This window comes from Tursiops truncatus, chromosome 6 (genome assembly GCF_011762595.2).
Source record: "Tursiops truncatus isolate mTurTru1 chromosome 6, mTurTru1.mat.Y, whole genome shotgun sequence".
NCBI classification, from domain to species: domain Eukaryota; kingdom Metazoa; phylum Chordata; class Mammalia; order Artiodactyla; family Delphinidae; genus Tursiops; species Tursiops truncatus.
The window spans coordinates 80556812-80570657 of NC_047039.1; the positions used below are offsets into that span (position 1 = coordinate 80556812).

Consider the following 13846-nt stretch of genomic DNA (forward strand, 5'->3'; position numbering starts at 1 on the left):
TAACTGGCTTAGATGTGGGTTTTGCTAAAATGATCCCCCTTGAAGTCTTCACTAGACTCTCTCTCATGCTTAAAAAATGGGGTCCCAAGAAAGACCGCCTTTTGAATGTTTTGCCCCCTTATCCTTGGATAACCCTGGATAACCCCAGATAACCAAGTCGGAAACCACCTTTGCCTTGTTGTGATCATGGGCGCCATCAGCCACATGTAAGGGACTCAGGAGGAGGCATCTGTGTTGGGTGCTGTCTGTTGGGAAGGTTTATTTAGAGGCCAATCTGGCATCACCTTATCCTGTGGACGTAACATTAGTCTGCAGAAAAAGAGATCAGAGCTGGGTAGAATCTCTTTAAATATTAATTTTAGTGATGCCTTTTGCCACACATCTCCAAAGAGCTTGGAGCATTTCACAAACATTACCTCATCATTAATTTTCATAGTGTTCTTGAGTGAGAAGCTGATGGCAGGTACTGTGGGCTCCATTTGGGGCAGAATATAGCATATATTTTAGTTAAACTTAGGAGTTGTCCTGACTAGATATCAGTTGATTTTAAAAGTTGAAGCATCTTTTTTTGGCATCTTCTTTCACAGTTATCCTGCATCTTCCATGGATTAAATTGCCTTCCTGCATTTTGTTCCACCAACATTTGAGTGCCTACTGTGAGCAAGGTACAGTGCTGAGCACTACGGCTAGCAGTGAAATTTAACCTCCTTAATCCCACACTTAAGGCCTTCGGTGAGATGGCTTCTACCTGCCAAGACTACCCTAAATCCCTCAACCCTACTTCGCATACCCTTTGTCCCACACATCCCTCTTCCTGAGCTGGTCTCCAGGATAACCCTGTGCCATTTCCCTTCTATGCACTCTCGTTGCCCTTCTCCAGCCACTGTCCCCAGTGCCCTTCTGGCCACCCCTGCAAGCCTCACTCTCCTATGCTTCGCAGCCTGCTCACCTTGTCCACTAAGCCTGCCCTGATAGCATCCTACTGTATCCACAGGTGGATGTGACCTCCCACCATCAAACCCAGGCATTCTACCAGCCTCTCTGTTGTGGTCCTTACTAATTTTTACTCTGTATTTTAGTAATTTATGTACGCTCCTTAATGACATTTCTAGCTTCTTGACTGCAGAGATGGTCCATTTCATCTTTCTGTCTCTCTCAGTGACTTGCCCATGTTAGATGTACAAGTACTTGTATGGAGGAACGAAATGGGCATAATTTCAGGCCGGAGTTCACCAGTTTGTGCAGGGCCCTGTGGGGTACAGAGGACAGAGGTCATTGATAGAACCCTCCTTGGCCTGACCCCTCCTTTGATCCTAACCACTGAGGCCCCTTGCTGCCTACAGGCCTGTTCTGTCCTCTTCCTGCACCCACACTCACACCATCTTTCAGCTAATACTTGTGTATTAAAAATCACTCTTCTCTCATGGCCTTCTAATTGGAGTGGTTTTAAGGTTACCTCTGTGCTTATTTCTTTCTTGACCTCTGTTGTGCAAATCATCCACACTGCCCGGGACCCTAGAACTTCAGAGGTCTTCATCCAGAGCATCTCTGTTCATGAGCTGGCACGGGGGCTGGGATCGTCTCGTGCTCCACCTGTGGCAGGCTGTTGAGACTGGGCAGGTTATTTAATCTTCCTGTGACGTCATTTCCCCGTCTGTTAAGGGGGGATAATGTGCTTGAGGGTGACCTGCCTCCCTGGGATGCTGTGAGACTTATCGACTTAATGCTGTTGCTATTAAGTTGAACAGAAGACAGCTGGGCAGAAACAGTGAGAGACCAGGCACAGAATAAACTCTGCAGCCATCCAATAGACGCCTCATGAGACCTTGGGCGTCACCTTCTGTGTCGCCCTTGGCACAGAGGCCAGTTTGCTATTCAAGAACCTCTAGGGTTTCCTCTCTCAGCCAGCTCAAGTGGCTAAGGTCTTGAGGATGACGATGGCATCTGGAGGGCTTCTGGGCCTGTTGAGCTGAAAGGAGAGAGGCCAGACTCATGTTGAGGGCATAGCTGCAGCTGCACAGTATCAGCAGATAAGTGGGACCCGTGCCACAGAGAACCATCCAACTTTGCCCACATGGCCCAGCGATCTGTTTTACTCCGGCTCATTGACGAGCTTTGGGAAGGTCATTTGATATTCACATTCTTGTGGCCACAATCTTGGGAATGTGGCCTTTTATCTTTAAAAATAACTGTGTGCTGGGAGGCCCAGGAGCAGTGTCCTGGGACGGGAGGGAGGTGCCAGCATTGGGAAGAGGGGCCGATTTCTTTCCTTGGAGGACTTGCTTTACCTCTGCTCGACTGGTGAGTTGATGTTTTCTCATTCTGTAACCTGTCCTATTTTCTCTAGTCTGTTCTCAGGAAGGGAATGTTTTTTTTTTTTTTATTGTAATATCTTTACTATATATTTTTAATCTATTTTTATGGCATATTTGTTCTTGAGCACTTATTATTATACATGAAAGCTATTTAAGTAAAAGTTCGTTCAGTCTTCATAATTGTACTTTATTTGGTATAGGTTCTTCTCAAATTTAATTGGTAATTATTTCTGATGTTTTATGTTTTGAAATGGCAGTGTCTTTAATCGTTTCATATATAGATGGGATAATCATTAAACACTTTTGGAACTAAACTGCCAACAGTTTTTCAAAATTGTGAAATCATAGGATGTAAAACCTGACACTGGAGATTTTGGGGTGTTTCACATGGTGCAGTGATGTCCTGAGAAGGTAATGAGTGGTCTTTGCTTAGACAGCTAGCTAGTGACAGAGTCAGGACTTGAACCCAGGTCTCCTGACTCCCTTCTCCAAAACTCTCTAGTTTATCCTGTAGAATTTAGCTTCTGAATTACAAGTGAGAAGGAAAAAAAAATCACTCTCCAACTTAATTTTTCCGTGTGTTTCAATCTAGTTAAAGATGAATTTTCTAACTTTAGGAATGCCTGTGCCATGTGCCACAGAGGATCCTCCTCCCCTAAATCCTTTGATTCATTTTCCAGTCTGCATGGGTGATCCTTAGAGTGTGGTCCCTTTCAGCATTACCTGGAGCTTGTTAGAAATGCAGAATCTCAGCCCCACCCCTCAGACCTACAGACACAGAAACTGTGGGGGTGGGACCCATCTGTCTTTTAACAAGCCCTGCAGGTGATCCTGTACTCAGCACTAAGTCAGAGAACCACTGCCTGACAGGACTTAAATCATACCTCACCCCCGCCCACCACGTTTGACAGCCAGTGCAATGACACACTTTGGCTCTTTTGTAGATTTTGAGTTTTCTTCACCGAAGAAGGAGCTTCTCTGTTGCCAGTTTTTAATAATAATTCCCTTTCTTCATTCTGCTTCCTTTCATCATCACAAAACACACACACACACACACACACACACACACACACATCTAGCAGGAGTGAAATATCTGTGGGCAAATAATGAAAGTAAATAGGGGATTTCAATAGCAGCAGGTTTGTAGATAGACAAAATGTCCCAACCACTGAGGTATATTTCTTAAGTTTCAAGACTTGCTGCCTCTCTAAGGACAGTGATAAACTAGACTACTGTTGACCATATTGTGCTGTGTTTTCTATAATTTGTTATTTTATTCATTCATTCAACAAATATCTTAGTACCTTCTATTTGCATGGCATGTGGTAAGTGTGAGGGGAAAATGTATTCGAATTTATAGTTTATCAGGAAGTAGAGACTATGTTCAGATATAACTGTAATATGTCGGCCATTGATAAATACATGAGAATCATCTCCAGTAAAAGGGTTGTGGAAGCATAGAGGTGGTAGAGAGCGTGTGTTATGGAGGAGGACATCACGGGGGACGTCATGGAGGAGGTAGCATTTGAGAGAGTCTTAAAAGGAGATAGGCGTTTGACATGGGGAGTTTGGGGGTGGGTAAAGAACATTCTAGGCAGAGGTAGAAAAAAGATAAAGGCATGGAAAGGGCTGTCAGTGCATTTTTGTCTGCATCAGGGGTTATGTGAAGGTGACTAGGAGGAAATGAGGCTACATAAGTAGGTCAGTGCCAAAAGGAGGAGGATCTTCAAACACCCACTTAGGAGTTTGTTCTTTATCCTGAAGGCAATGGGGAGCCATTGAAGGGTTTTGAATGAGGGCAAGGCATGACGGGAGCTGTGCTTTTAGGAAGTCTAATCTGCCATCAGTGTATGAAGTAGATTGAAATGTGTGAGAGGGAGTAGGGGAGGCTTTTGTTTTTATTCTGTAACTATTTTACAGCAGTATGGTGATATATTGGAAAAATCATCTCAATGTTTATTTAGGAAGTAATTGCTTTTCTTATGATAGTCACTGGATTTGTGTGTGTGTGTGTGTGTGTGTGTGTGTGTGTTTGCAGTACGCGGGCCTCTCACTGTTGCGGCCTCTCCCGTTGCGGAGCACAGGCTCCAGACACACAGGTTCAGCGGCCATGGCTCATGGGCCCAGCCGCTCTGCGGCATGTGGGATCCTCCTGGACCGGGGCACGAACCGTGTCCCCTGTGTCGGCAGGCGGACTCTCAACCACTGCGCCACCAGGGAAGCCCTACTCACTGGATTTTGAAATAAGCTCCCAGGGCATAGATTATTGTCCAGGGGAACACAGCTCTGATTTTATAATGAGGAATCTGCAAGAAAATAGAAATTGCTTAACAGAGTAGCTTTATAGAGAACTTCCAGAACTCCTTTCTTACTTCTTTGTTTTCTTTCTTTCTTTTTAAAATTAATTAATTAATTTATTTATTGGCTGCATTGGGTCTTCATTGCTGCGCACGAGCTCTCTAGTTGCGGGGGCTGAGCGGGGGCTACTCTTCGTTGTGGTATGTGGGCTTCTCATTGTGGTGGCTTGTCTTGTTGCAGAGCATGGGCTCTATGTGCGTGGGCTTCAGTAGCTGTGGCACGCGGGCTCAGTAGTTGTGGCTCGCGGACTCTAGAGCGCAGGCTCAGTAGTTGTGGTGTACGGGCTTCGTTGCTCCGCGGCATGTGGGATCTTCCCAGACCAGGACTTGAACCCGTGTCCCCTGCATTGGCAGGCGGATTCTTAACCACTGCACCACTAGGGAAGTCCTGTTTTCTTTCTTAACATTTTCTTTTTAACAAAAAGTATTTGTATTAATATTACTCAGTAATGACCCAGTAATGCCAGGTCACATAAAATGTATAAATACCGAATTCCTAAAATGTGGATCTTGCTTCTTCTTACTCAGCCTCTAAAGCAGTTTCCCTCTCATTCATGGCCTTACTTTGTTAATGCACCTGAATCAAACTCATTTTACAAGGATCTGCCTTATTCCAATGGTGGCTCTAGTAGGAATAGTTGTAGGAAACTTGAATGTCATAAATTTTTTAATGTGCTGTTACTTCTAGTATTTGTACTTATTGAGAAGACTCTGTTGTTGATTTTTTTCAGTAGGGCTATCTTTATAAGGCTGGGGCTTTGGCTAGTCAGCACCATTGGTTTCAGTCATTCAGCCAATATTTACTGAACATCTCTTAAACACCGAAGAGTCGCAGTGACTCAGACAACCATGGTCATTGCTGACATGGAGCTTATAGTCTAGCAGGGGACATATATATACATAGTTCTGAGAGAGAAAAACTATAGATATATGGAAGCACCCAACCCAGAGTTGGAGGTCAGAGAAAACTTAACAAGTAGGATATAAGCTAAGACCTAAAACTCAACTTGGGTAGACCAGTGGTTGCCTAGGGCTGGGAAGGGATTGTTGAGGGGAAAATGGGGGTGACCTGAATATACCAAAACTACTGACTTGTACACTTCAAGTGGGTGAATTTTATGGTATGTGAATTATATCTCAATAAAGCTGTTAAAAAAAAATCAATCAGACAAGCCAGGAGTGGGAAGAGGGTACCTGGCAATGAAATGGCATGTGCAAAGATTCAGCCACAAGAGCAAACATGGGAGAGGTTTGGTAGGGCTGGACTCCCTGGGAGGTGGAGAGCAGTGAGACAGAGGAAAGCAAACAGGCTGGAGTGCTGAGTGGGACCTGAACAGGTAGGGCTTTGAAGGTCTCTAAAAATTACGAATCTATAAAAACAGCAGCTACCATTTATGGACTCCTTATCATACGCCAGGCACTGTTCTAAGCCGCTTGCATGCATTAACTAATCCTGACAACAGTCTTGTAAGGGAGGTACTATTGTTATCTGCATTTTACCAGTGGGGAAACTGAGGCACCAAGTGGTAACTTGCCCATAGTCACAGACCTAGTAAGTGACAGAGCTGCAGTATGAGCCCAGGAGGGCTGACTCCAGAGCTCACATGATAGATCCTAGCAAATAATTCTGAAAGGTATGGGGTGACATAGAGTTTTATGCAGGGAAATGACAAGGGCATATTTACATCTTAAAGAGATTGCTCTGTGGTCTGGAAAATGGATTGGAAGGAGAGCAACACTGAAGAAGGGAGACCACATGCGTGTGATCCACATAGGAGAGCATGCTAGCCTGAGCATGCGCGATGGTGGTGGGAATGGAAAGAGGCAGAGACTTGAGAGGTAATTAGGAGGTCACATTAACAGGAGTTGTAGAGTGGCTGGATTTGGAGAGAGGGTACAGAGACTCTCAGATGGATGCCAGGGTTCTGGGCTTGGGAAGCTGGGGTAGTGGGGGGTTTAGTGGTGCCCATGTTGTCCATGCCACAGAGGTGCCCCAGTGTGGGCGGGTTAGTGTCTGTCACATGGGAGTAGTTTAGACCTCTGACCTCTCTGCCAGCGAGAATCATGGAATCAGAGGTGGCAGGTGCCTTGGAATCCTCCTAGATCTAGAGGTGGAAATGGAGGTCCTGGAAGGAGAAGGGGCTTGCTGAAGGTCACATGGGGGCAGCATGGGGGCAGAATGAGGCGTGTCCCTGCTGACGCTCAGGCTGGTTGCATTCGCTTGCCACGTTGCCACTCCCCAGAGCTTTGCTTCTCTTCTCAGAAATCGTCTCTCTGATCCTAAAAAGAGGTATCATTGTGTGCAAACAATAATAATGGGAATTCAAATAAAAATGGAATAAATTTACAGCCCAAACCCATCACCCATCAGATCAAACTTGCTGTTTTATGTCTCCTGCCTGCATCTGCCCAGCATCACCTTTACAGCTGTACCCAGAGCACAGATATGACTTTGTAGCCCATGGTTTACACCTTACATTAAAACAGTTGCTTTTCCTGGAATGTTATACGGCTTCTGGTTAGCATTTCTTAAGGAATCAAGAAAGAGGATGTGCTGTAACTTACCCACTCTCTGTTGTCAGCTGTTTTGTTTTTCTTGTTTAGAGATAGTGTCTCACTGAACATCTTGTTTGCATGGCCTTTTTCTTCTCCCCTCAGGAAAAACTCCCAGCCAGGATAGTCCCTCTGTCCTTTTAAAGTGGAGTGGCCCATGGTGCTTTGTGACCACCTAGAGGGGTGGGATAGGGAGGGCGGGAGGGAGGGAGACGCAAGAGGGAAGAGATATGGGGATATATGTACATGTATAACTGATTCACTTTGTTATAAAGCAGAAACTAACACACCATTGTAAAGCAATTATACTCCAATAAAGATGTTAACTAAATAAGTAAAATAAAGTGGAGTGGCCCATACTGGGCCCTTTTCTATACTGAGTTCAGGGACAGAGGCAGAAAGCTTAATCAGGGCTGAGTTTCTGGGTTTCTGGGCCCTGCCGTCTTCACTGATCTCTGGCTCGAGTTGGCATCTGTTCACAGTTGTCGGCACCGCTCCTAATGGCTGCCGTCTCCGAACAGCTGACCCGATTCCCTGAATCGTTTGCTGTAAACCGGGCAATTCTACAGGAGGGAGACGAGGTTTATGGGCAGAATGCTTAATCAAGGCTTAATTAAGACGGCCAGAGTGGCCTGTTGGCTTGAACCCTTGTACAGGGTCCTGATTGGCAGGCGGCACCTGGCATTCTTGGCTGTCTGACAGCTATCAGCTGTTCCCAAGCCCCATGCAGAAATGAGCAAGACACACACTGCCACTCGGGTTGGTAGGAGCCCTTTTGTAGACTCCCTGGAGCGTTTTAGACATCCCTTTCTCATGGGCCCCAGGCTCTGCCTCACATTGTTATGTGAGTTGTTTATCTAGGTGTCTTATCCTCTCCATAACACAATGCACTCTCCAAGGGCAGGGGCTGTGTCTGGCTAACCTCAACCTCCTCTACCACACCCAGCACTGGGCCCAGCAGAAAAGAGGGTGCTAGATATGAATTGAATGAAAAGCATTGATTTTTGGACCAAATCCCTTGGCTTGAGATGGTTGCAGAGACTAGGCTTGAGAAATGCAGAGACATGGGGGCCCACAAGCCCCCAGTGCCAAGTCTGTGGGAAGGGTGAAGACTTTTAAAGAAGACCTCAAGATCTCTCTGGCCAGGACAGAGCCTGATGTAACAGGTCATGCGGCAGGCATGTCTTAGGCCCAGCTTTGGAAGCCATTCTTAGTTTTTTGTGCTATAGTTGTGGTTGTTATTGTGTTTTTTTTTTAGCTTGATAGATTTGGAATCCTGCCTTCCTTCCCCAGACCCAGACACATAGAGTCACATCTCAGTCCACCAGGCTGGCAAGCTGCTTCATTTGAGCCACTCTGGGAGTCTTCATTCTGAACTTCCCAAGTACTCTAATTGCTGTGAGTTTTGTTTTTGGTGCCTGTGGTTCCAAACGTGCCCAGAGGATATTGAAATGAGTTGGCATGTAATGACTTTTGATGACTCATTTGATAGTAAGAAAAACAAGTCTAGCCTTTGAGTCTACATTCCACAATTTTGTTAAATGATACCCAAATGGTTGTCAAGAGAATTTTTCTTCACAGGTTCAGAGCATTTGTAATAACCAACAAGTCTATGGAGAGGGAAAGAACTTCATGTTGAATGTAAAGGGGGTACGAAAAGCTTCAGGATCTTGCGACCTCTGAGATGGAAACGCCCTAATGGGCTTCTGGTCCAGCACCTGGATGCTTTGTGCACCTGTGTAGCAGCAGGTAGCCCCAGGGAAAACGTATTATCATGAAGGTCCCAATCCCCAAGGCCCCTTTTCAGGATGGACCTTTTGGCTGTCTTGACTGTATTTGAAATGGTTGGTCACATATTCTTTTGTGCGTGTATGGCAAAATACACAGAACATAAAATTTACCTTTAAAAAATCACTTTAAAGTGCACAGTTCAGTGGCATTAAGTATATTCACGATGTTGTGCTACCATTACAACTATCTTGTTCCTGAATTTTTTCATCACCTCAAAAGGAAATCCTGTACCCATCAAACAAACATACCCTATTCCCTCCTCCCCCAAGCCCCTGTACTATATAATTAGATAATTATATTATCTAATTTACTGTGAGGTAGGTGAAGTCAGTCCACTTCACAGATGACAGGTTCAGGGAGGCTAAGGTACTTGTCCAAAGATGCACAAGTTAGTGAGAGTTGGGATTGGAACCCAGGTCATGTCCAGGCCTGTGCACTTGACATGAGAGGTCTCTGGGGAAGAGCCTTGAGCCCAGCAGTACTGTCAAAGCACAGAAGGAGAGGATGAGGATGTGACCACCACATGAGATCTCCATGCCCATGAGACATTTTTGAAAACTGCAGAGGACGTTGCAAAACACTCACAAACTTTGCTCATGTCTCTCCAGCAGATCATTACTTCCATTCTGCTCTGGATTACAATTAGGTGTTTATAGCTCTGATTCCCCCAGTGAATTACAAACTCCCTGAGGGTGAGAACTGTGCTCACTTGTCTCAGTGTCCCCCTCAGCCCCTGTACCTGGCACATTGCTGCTGATCAGTGAGTGTTTCCTGACTGAATGTGTGGATGCTAGCCTTGACTCAGGACGAAAGGGAAACAGGAGCCAAGATGATGTCTGTCCGTGTATGTCACAGCTAAGGGCTTGACTAGAGATTTGACTTAGAGAATTGGAAAGAAAGAGAGGAACTCTGTGGCCTTCTGGAGATATGAATGGGAGAACCCATACGGGGATCTCAAAAAGTGAACAAACTTTGGCCCGACCCCTGACTTCCAGCTCCACGACACTGATAATCTAATTCTCTTTTTTCTCCCTAGCACTTACCAGTTTTTAACATCCTTAATTAATTTCCTTTATCATGTTTGTCATTTCTTGTCTAGTGGGAGCCTCCACTAGAATATAAGCTTCATGAGGGTAGTCAGTTTTGTCTATTTTGCTACACTCCTCTTTCCCGAAGTCCCCTGACCTAAGCAAGCACTACTTCCTTTCTGTCACTCTAGATTTGCCTCTTCTGGACTTTCATATGCATGGGATCATATAACATGTATGTCCTCGGTGACTGGCTCCTTTCACTTAGTACAATGTTTTCAAGGTACATCCATGCTTGACCCTTAAGTTTACTGGTAGGAAAATTGAAACTCAGAGAGGGAATGTACTTGACTTGGGTCATGTGTCCTGCTGATGGGGCTGACTGCAGGTGTTCTGTCTCCCTGAAGTGCTTCTGTTCCTGCCCAGGGTGGACCAAGAGCCTTGGCAGCTACAGCCAACTCAGCAATGTCCTTTTGCCATCCACCTTTGGGGCTTGCTACAGGGCCCCTTCAAGCATAGCCGTGGTGAGGTAAGGCCTTGCAGATAGTGTTATTGTTGGTGGCAGCTTTTTCCCACGTTCTTTCCAGGGCTCACTGTCCATCTGATAAAGTAGATGACTTGTGTGACCAGTTTCCAGTCTCCCGGGTCCTGGGGCCCTTAGATCTATAGCAAGAGAAAGGCACAGCCTGGGGCCCCATCGTGCTGACTGTTCCTGCTGCCACCCTGTCGCTCCCAGAGGGCCGTGCAGAGGCCATCTGCACTGACCTAGATAAGAGGCTATGCCCTTTCTGAGAGACGTCTAATCCTGTTAGGCAGATGTGAAATCTGGGTGACATGGTGATGCCTTGAACCCTTGTTTTCCAAAGGCTTGTTTTTGTACCACATGGAACCCAAGATGGTTTTAGGTGATACAGGAACAAACATTTTTCTTTAAATAGTTGTATATTTCCTTTAATGTGTGTCAGGAAGAAACCCATATCTGGCATGATCAGACCTGTGATTTGATGAATATTATCGTTTAGGCTGAAGGTAAAGTAGGAGGCGCTGTACTATAGAATCTTTTTATGCAGACTGTGCATGTTACAGGTGTGGTAGTCTGACAGTTGCTGACATGGTCCCCCTGCCTTTCACACTTTCTCAGACCTGTCATTTTTCTGATAAAGCATCATCTTAATCCGAATTCCTTTTAGAAAATTTTATTTATTTTGGCTGCACCGGGTCTTAGTTGTGGCACGCGGGATCTTTGTTGCGGCATGCGGACTCCTTAGTTGTGGCATGCATGTGGGATCTAGTTCCCCGACCAGGGATCGAACCCGGGCCCCCTGCGTTGGGAGTGCAGAGTCTTACCCACTGGCCCACCAGGGAAGTTCCCTCCTTTTAGAAAATTAATGCAGGTGTGAGAAGCAGCCCATTCTCTCTCACTGAGCTATGATCACTGTAATGAACCAAGGCAACATCAAATGTTGACATAGAAACGTAAATATGCGTTTCCCTAAAATATTTGCAAATAACTTTTTCTTTTGGCCTAGAACTTCAAGAATTGAAACTGCTTATTGTTCTAGTGTTCCGAGCCTACCGTAGCATTTCAGACATCTATAACCTGCATTATTAATTTAACAAATGTTGGTTGAGCTCAAGGCATTCTGCCGGACCCTGCAGGGATTGTGAAGAAATAGGGTGCCTTTCTCCTGCTCTCAAGGAGTTCACTAACTAGGGGGCAAAAAACAAGATCTGAATCCATATGAAGTTAGGAAACACAAGACAAGAGCATAGACAAGGAAGTCAGGGGCTGCATGGAGGGTAAGACACAACACAATAGCTCTGCGATTGGGGAACCACGTGGTTCATGGTAGACTGGTAGGCAGGAACCCACCCTGGATGTGGTGGAGCTGGAGCTGGGTTTTGAAGATTAGATAGGATTTGAATAAGTCTCAGAAAGTGAGGATATCATGAACAAATGTACAGGAGTGGCCACCTAGGGCTTTTTTGAGGGACAGAGAAGCATTGGAAGAGAAAGAATATGATAGGAGGAAGATGGGGCCTTGGGTCCCCTTGGCCACTTGGAGGAAGTTTTTTTTTAATAATTTTTAAGAAATAAACTATTTATTTTTTGGCTGCATTGGATCTTCGTGGCTGCGCGCAGCTTTCTCTAGTTGAGGCAAGCGGGGGCTACTCTTTGCTGCGGTGCGCGGGCTTCTCATTGCGGTGGCTTCTCTTGTTGCGGAGCTCGGGCTCTAGGTGCGTGGGCTTCAGTAGTTGTGGCTTGCGACCTCTAGAGCTCAGGCTCAGTAGTTGTGGCACATGGGCTTAGTTGCTGTGCGACATGTGGGATCTTCCTGGACCAGGGCTTGAACCCGTGTCCCCTGCATTGGCAGGCGGATTCTTAACCACTGTGCCACCAGGGAAGCTCTGAGGGACGTTCTTTAACCTCTAGAATACTCAGCTTCCTGGTCCTCAAAATGCAGTTATGGATTCCCACCATGCGGGACAGTCATGAGAAGTAAATAACATGCTATCAGTTATACATATGTTAGTTCCCTTCCTTTTCCAAACTTGTCAGGTGAGAAATTGAGTTGGACATCTGGGCAGAGGTTGGATATTAGAGATGGGAAGCACTGGAGGACATAAGAAGGGAACTGATGAGTTGATACAGTTTTAGAATTGGCAGATTCTTAGAGAAATTCAATGTTTAAGATAAAAGAGATAACCAGAGGTTTGGAGACTTGTACAATTCCAGGCTTAATTAGAGTCAAAGTCAGGAAGAGAATCCAGGTCTCCTGACTTTCAGCTCAGTGGTATTTTCAGATTCCTTAGCTTTGGAACTTCCCCGGGTGGTCCAGTGGTAAAGAATCTGCCTTCAATGCAAGGGACACGGGTTCGATTCCTGGTCAGGGAACTAATCCCACATGCCGCGGGGCTACTGAGCTCACGCACCTCAACGAAAGAGCCTGCATGCCACAAACTACAGAGCCCACATGCCCTGGAGCCTGCGCGCCACAACTAGAGAGAAACCTGAGTGCCGCAACGAAGATCCTGTGTGCCGCAACTAAGACCAGACGCAGCCAAAAAAATAAAATACATAAATATAAATAAATAAATATTGAAAAAAAAGTTCCCTAGCTTTTATCTAGAGAGGTGTTAGAAATGCAAATTCTTGGGCCCTACTCTAGACCTACTGAATTAGAAACTCTGGGGCCCCAGCAATTTGTGTTTTAACCGGCCCTCCAGATGCTTCTAATGCTTTTAGGGAACCAGTGTTCTGGGTTTTACTAAGAAAGAATGGGGGGAAGGATATGAGGAAAAACGGGTTCCTTATTGGAGTTGGATATTACTTACCACCAAGGGAAAGGGGGCAGAAGGGTTAAGCTAGGTGCCAGAGAGAAACTTTTTTTAAAAATTGAGTCATAATTCACATACCATAAAATTCACTCTTTTGAAGTGTACAGTTCAGTGGTTTTTAATATATTCACAAGGTTATACAACCATCACCACTGTCTAATTCCAGAACATTTATCACCCCCAAAATACACCCCTTACCCATTAGCAGTCAATCCTCATTTCCCCTTTCCCACAGGCCCTGGCAACCACTAATCAATGTTCTGTCCCTATGGATTTGTCCATTCCGCACATTTCGTATAAATGGAATCATACAATGTGTGGCCTTTTGTGTCTGGCTGCTTCTCCTTTGTGTAATGTTTTCAAGGTTTATCCATGCTGTGGCACGTATCAGGACTTCATTCCTTTTTATGGCAGAGATGAACTTCTTATACTTCAAACTTTTGTCTCAGATTTGGTCATACAA

General features: G+C 45.3%; 1 protein-coding gene across 1 annotated transcript in view; it reads left to right on the plus strand.

Annotated features, from left to right (window-relative positions):
- Positions 1 to 13846, plus strand: part of FRMPD1 (FERM and PDZ domain containing 1) — an 84578-nt gene that overhangs the window by 12952 nt on the left and 57780 nt on the right. The window contains exon 2 of the mRNA XM_019949125.3: positions 588 to 665. The gene's annotated coding sequence lies outside the window, so the exon portion shown is untranslated. The remainder of the gene's footprint in view (positions 1 to 587; positions 666 to 13846) is intronic.